The following is a 6,159-nucleotide window of genomic DNA, read 5'->3' as shown; positions in this document are numbered from 1 at the left end:
ACTTTTTTTGGGTACAGAAATAGAATCATACTTTTTCATTCGTAATCAACTGAGCAATATAAGAAGGAATCATGCTAAAGGTTTGGAGAATAGGATAAGATGGATCGGTTTTTACTTAAAACCAGAATTGCAACCAAGAAGATATTGCTAAGTAATGATTAATTACCTCCAAATAAATATTGAAGTGAATTTTTCTTATTTATTATATCATATATGCAAAATCCATTTCCTTAAGTAATTCTGAATAATTAAATAAAGGGATATTATATTATTTTTAATTGGAAGTTATAAGCATATATACTTTGTTTTAATTTTTTAAAAAACATATTTACTTTTAATCCTCTCAATTATATGTCTCTAAATTGTGGGTTTTCCCCCACTCTACGACATGACGTGAACAGCACGAAAATACTTGGTGATCCATATAGCAAAAGAATTTAAGTTCATACAAGATATCAACGTGGTTTTGTGAATGAAAAAATAGGCGCTAAAAAAGATTTATATCATTATAATTTTTATCTTTTCCAACTCTCGTTAGTTTATAACGGTGTGTAGGTGCGATGCATCGCACCATACACAAATTATGTGTGAAAAATATTTTTTATTATTTTAAAATATATAATTTATAACTTGAAAAGAATAATAAATATATTTATAGAAATTAATTTCAGAACATAATTATTTTAATCTTGCATTCACTTAATTTTTACAATTACTCACTTATTTTTTCAAATTCTCTTTTTACCAAATTTGTTTCTTGATAACTACAATGATTTATTTGGAGGAGAAAATTAAAAAAAGTTATAATACTAAAGTATATTTTTGTTTTTTTTTTTCAATTTATTCCTTGAGTTTAAAATTTTCACTTTAATTCTATATATGTCTTTTAAATGTCTAGTTGATTCTTCTTTTAACTTTTGACACTGCCAACATCCATTTTAATTAACATGACATTTCACACAATTTATTATATATTATCAAGTTGGTTAACTTATTATATTTAAATGAATAGTCAAAGGGGGTGTTAATCGAACTTGAAAATCATTATAAATTATAAATAGATTTTAGTATCCGTGTTTAGACAAATTAAATGCGGGGTGCAGTGGCCATTTTGCTTTTCCTCACTGCGACATTAATTATATGCTTGATAATTCCAACAATCTTTAACTTGAAGTACATGTTGTATAGCCTTGGAGTTAACTTGTGTTGTAATTAATTATAGTCTCTCCAAAACTAATCCCTTTCAACGGTCAAGCCCCTTCTGCTTTTCCTCACTAAGACATTAATTATATGCTTATAATGTCAACAATCTTTCACTTGGAGTACGTGTTCTAACAACTATATCCAACAACCCAAGCGTACATATGTATGTTATTTATGTTTAACTTCCACCTTAAATAATGATTAATTACCTTCAAATAAATATTGAAGTGAAATTTTCTTATTAAAAATAAATGTTTATTATATCATATATGCAATATTCATTTCCGTAAGTAATTCTGAATAATTAAATAAAGGGATATTCATTTCCTTCAACAGTAGCTAAACTGTACTGTTCGTAATCATGGGCCAATTGGGAAAAGTTCTATATAACTTGATTGTTGATCAATTTAAGGATGCAAGTTCTTGCTCGTGTTGGACCAAATTCAATTGTGCGGCGCCTAATTCCACTAAATGAGATGTTTTGAGTGGAGACTTTTGGCAAAGGCATATTGAATAGGGAACATTTACAAAAGAATTCCTATGGAAGGAAAAAAAAAAAAAAAAGCTTCTCCATACTGGTTTACTGCAATTAACTCAACTAACTTATTCCTCTCCCTCTTGGGTTGTATAAAATATAAATAATATATATGTTTAAACATTTTTAGAGATGGTACTAGCTTGTTATGGTCCAGTCATAATATTCCACCTGCCAGGAATAGTTGGATGTGAGGTACTCATCTGGGTTCTTCTCACTGACATTTTCTGGTACTGCATGGTCAACATGCTTGCTTCACTCGTAGCTTTCATATGCTTCTTCAATCACATTCCTAACATCTTTGCTCATCATGAGATGCCAATTAATATAGAAATGCAGCCGCCGGAAGAAGAGGTGTAGAAGTATTTGTAAGAAAAGCCCGGTGCATGTGTGCTTGTGTACTCATGTTTTGGTTAGTGTGTGACCCATCCAATAAATAAGTTGTGATTTTATTATTAATTTTGCTCGTGGGTAGGTTTCTTTATATACATGCATTTATTTTCTGAAAAGTTTGGGTAGTTTATACTAAGTTTTAGATTAAAACCTTGTTATTGTTGTATAAAATAGGAGTTATATATTTGTTGTAAAAGACACCAGGCTTGTTAAGGTAAGGCCAGTTAGGCGCTTGGCTTTGGCCTATTAATTAATAATAAAGAGATTATTCATCGTATGTATATATTCCTATTAGTTGAGGTGTGTCAGTGAATTGTCATGAAGATTTCAAATGACCAATTAATATGTTGGCATCCACTTATTAATTTTCTTATACACGTTACTAATACCATGACATACTAAGCTTTTAAAGCTACTATTTTGGGTGAATTTTAATGTTTACGTATTTGATTGATTTTGGTCCCCAGTCATTAAATCTTGGATTCGTCCTTCGTAACGAATGTGTTATTGATTTTGTTAGGTTTCATCTTGTTGGAATTTGATGAATTTTTCAACAAGATATCGAAGTCTATTTCAATGGTTATTATTTTTTGGTTTTTATTTTTCTGATCTTCCAGCATCACACCTCTGCAGGCGCTTACAAGAAACATTGATCAACATGAAACTTAGGGTATAAAAGCTTAGAAAGGTCTACTCAAATGGATGTATGTTAAGTTGATAAGTAAATAAAAAATGCAAAAAGTAGAAAATGCAGGATCATCACGTGCCCATTGATTCTTGGTTTCTAATATCAAATAAGAACAAGAAGAAATTCAATTAAATAATTTTTTGAAATCACCAAATTAAATTTCCTAATTTGATAAATCAAAGGCATTAATTATATAACTAAACCTACAGTTTTTTACCATGAAAAATTGGCATCATTATCTATCCTTCTACTCCTATTTTAAATTTTATTATATTGAACTTATATTTTTTTTAATCAACATTGCCAAGATGTGGATCAGGTTTGGCGAGAATATCAATGATTTATAATAATTTATCAAATCATTTGATATTTTGATTTATAATAATTTAAGACAATATCAAATACACTCTGATGAATTAAATCCCTTGACAAATAGTTAATGGTACAAATTTGGGTTATAAAACAATTTGTAAGATTCTGAAGCTGAGGAAATAATGAAATTTAAAGAAATTTGTAAGATATAAGGTTAGGATTAGAAGAAAAAATGTATATAATATGATATTTTGATTGGTATATTTTAAAAATAAAAGGATTTAAAACTATTAAGTTCAAGTTACATGAAATAATCATAATATTAACTTAATTTGCTAATGACCGACTAGTCTCACTCATTGCCGGGGCCACTAGATTGACTTTGGAATAGATTAACAATAGCCAAAACTAATTTGACCGAATATTTTCCAAAACTACCAGTTGTTTTTATTAGTTGATATTGTTAGAAATCCCCCAAGTTCACAATACCGTTTTGAGCAACTTCAGAAAACTGAGTCACTCTTTCATTAGTAATTATAAAACACATTATTTTATTTTGATTCTTATTTTCAAGAACTTGTTATCAAAATAATAAAACCATAACAATGCTTGGAAATAGGAAACTATAATAACACGACCTTTTTGTAATTACTAATGAAATCATATTTTCTTAAACCGAAGCATGCTTTCAAAACTGTTCTCACAGTTTTTCACCTGCTCTTCGTAGGATTGTTCTAAGTTCATTTGCTATCTGATGAAGTACAATAGGTTTTTGGATCAATCCATTCATTCCTGCAAGTAGGCATTTCTCCCTCAAATGTTCTTCTGCACTTGCTATAAGAGCTATAATCAAGTGCCAACTATGGCTATGGAACTTCTGGATTCTCTTTGCCACTTCAAAGCCATCATCCATTTCGGGCATGGGAAGATCCAACAGGATAATTCTGAATGAGTTACCAGCACCACTTATATCACTCAGGCACTCAAACCCTGATGAGACAGCAATTACTTGACAACCAAGCTTCTCAAGTAGCTTCTTGGTCACGGTCCTGTTTACACCATCATCCTTGGCTAACACAACCTTAAGGCCTCTGAACTGTGAACTCGAACAATCTTTAGGTGCAAATATGGATTTTTCAAGTGATGGTCCTATCTGAAACTTGAGAAGAAGTGTCATGCCTTGCACCAAACCAAGGGTGTTCGGGATATCCATATATTACCTTGCATCATCTACATATTATTCCACATTGTAAAATCAGAGTTACGAAAACAATCATACAATGATGAATTAAAAAATATTACATAAGGTTCATTTGCTGAACAAATTATTGCTGAACAAATTAGCAGATAGGCAAGTTCAGAGAAAGAAATTTGGGTTTGGAGCAAAACACTTCAGCATTTTGCTAGAGTTATTCACCCACTTAACCCCAAAATGCATGAACCTTCTTATTGGTCACCTAATCCAACCGATGAAAGAAAAAGAGAACTTTTTCTAGTCTAGTTTATGGTAGGAAAATTCTATAACTAATTGGATGATCTTACAAATTAAAAAAATGGTAATCATTGCAATTTATTTCTGCTAATATAATCTCCATGTTTCCAATGATGCATGTGTTGTAAGCCTGCTGGAATCCGTATTGTCAGAGTAATCTAGGATAAGCTCCCAAAAAGGGATAAATGATGTTACATATATATGAGATAAACACAAAAGGATCTTTCCAATACAGGGGAAAATATCTTCTCTGCAACGGTGTTAAGCCAAGGACATCATGACTTGAGTTAGATTACGACAGAAACAGCATGCTAGCTCTTAGATGAATCCCGCCCGTAAGGAGAGAAATCTATGCAAAATTGTGTCAAATATAAGTAATAAACATTTCCGTATTAACAGATTGCCCATAGTTACACTTTCCGAATGAATTGTTAGAACAAACAAAACTAACATACTTTCACTAAAGTTGAAGTTATCATATTAATTCATAAAATTTTAAAGAAAAAAATGGCAGCAAAAGTGATAGATCAGTGCATGGTCAATTTGGAGTAGATGATCCCCTTTGAGCATCCTAGGGTGCCACAATTATTCAGCAACATATGAGCCAAATTAAGCTTAATGCAAACATGAAAAGCAAGGAACAATGATTCCACTACTGAGCACCATGCTCTATATATAACTTCCAAATGCTAAGGTGATAACCAAAATTTTTTAGGCATGTAGAAGGTGAAAAGGTTGTGGTATTTTATTTCTTGTTGGTTCAAGTTTGATGCATCGAATCTCAAATTCATCTCTAGAAAAAAAGGTTGTATAGGCACCAAAAATCATAGAAGTGAAACAGCAGATGTCAATAGCCGTTTTAGAACTGGAATTCAACTCGATATCCCCAGAATTATTCCGCCCACCCCCATTAGAGCTAAAAGCAGAATCTGACAAGAGGCAAGCAAACTTTCAAAAGCAAAATTGTGTTTTGTAACACACAAGCAACATGATAATATGCATATTGGTTTGAACATAACCGAGCACAAGATTTGTTGAGGCATTGACTAAATAGAAAGCTTCCTAATTATTATTAAATCTGATCTGTCAGCAATATCACCCAATCTAACTTGTTATGATAGTTTCACCACCCATTTCAAACATCATAAACAATTCCACATTGGATAATTCTGAAAATTCAGATCAGCAATCAAATTTGTCAAAGCAAACATCATCCTATAAGCATAAAATGTCGTGAGTTAAACAAACCATTTGGTCCTTATCGGTGACACTCACTTAAGAATCAGTCCTTGTATGAAAAAAAGCTTTAGTCTCTATAAGGCTATAAGGGCATATAGGGACTAAAACTTAAGAAACATAGTAAAAGCACGGCCAATGTGTACTAACAAGTAATAAGAGCATATATGGACTATAACTTCAATTTTTTTCGTACAGGAACTGATTCATAAATGAGTGTTGCCAATAAGGATCAAATGATTAGTTTAACCAATGTAATTCTAAGGTCTAAAGCTAACTGCTATCAATTTATACAGTTAA

General features: G+C 31.2%; 1 pseudogene; it reads right to left on the bottom strand.

The window, feature by feature from the left end:
* Nucleotides 1-3,760: 3,760 nt before the first annotated feature.
* On the bottom strand, nucleotides 3,761-4,361 carry LOC114396581 (annotated as a pseudogene).
* Between the last annotated feature and the right edge of the window lie 1,798 nt (nucleotides 4,362-6,159).

Source organism: Glycine soja, chromosome 18 (genome assembly GCF_004193775.1).
Source record: "Glycine soja cultivar W05 chromosome 18, ASM419377v2, whole genome shotgun sequence".
NCBI lineage: Eukaryota > Viridiplantae > Streptophyta > Magnoliopsida > Fabales > Fabaceae > Glycine > Glycine soja.
The sequence above is the reverse complement of the archived record's forward strand: the minus strand, read 5'-3'. Positions and strand labels throughout refer to the sequence as shown.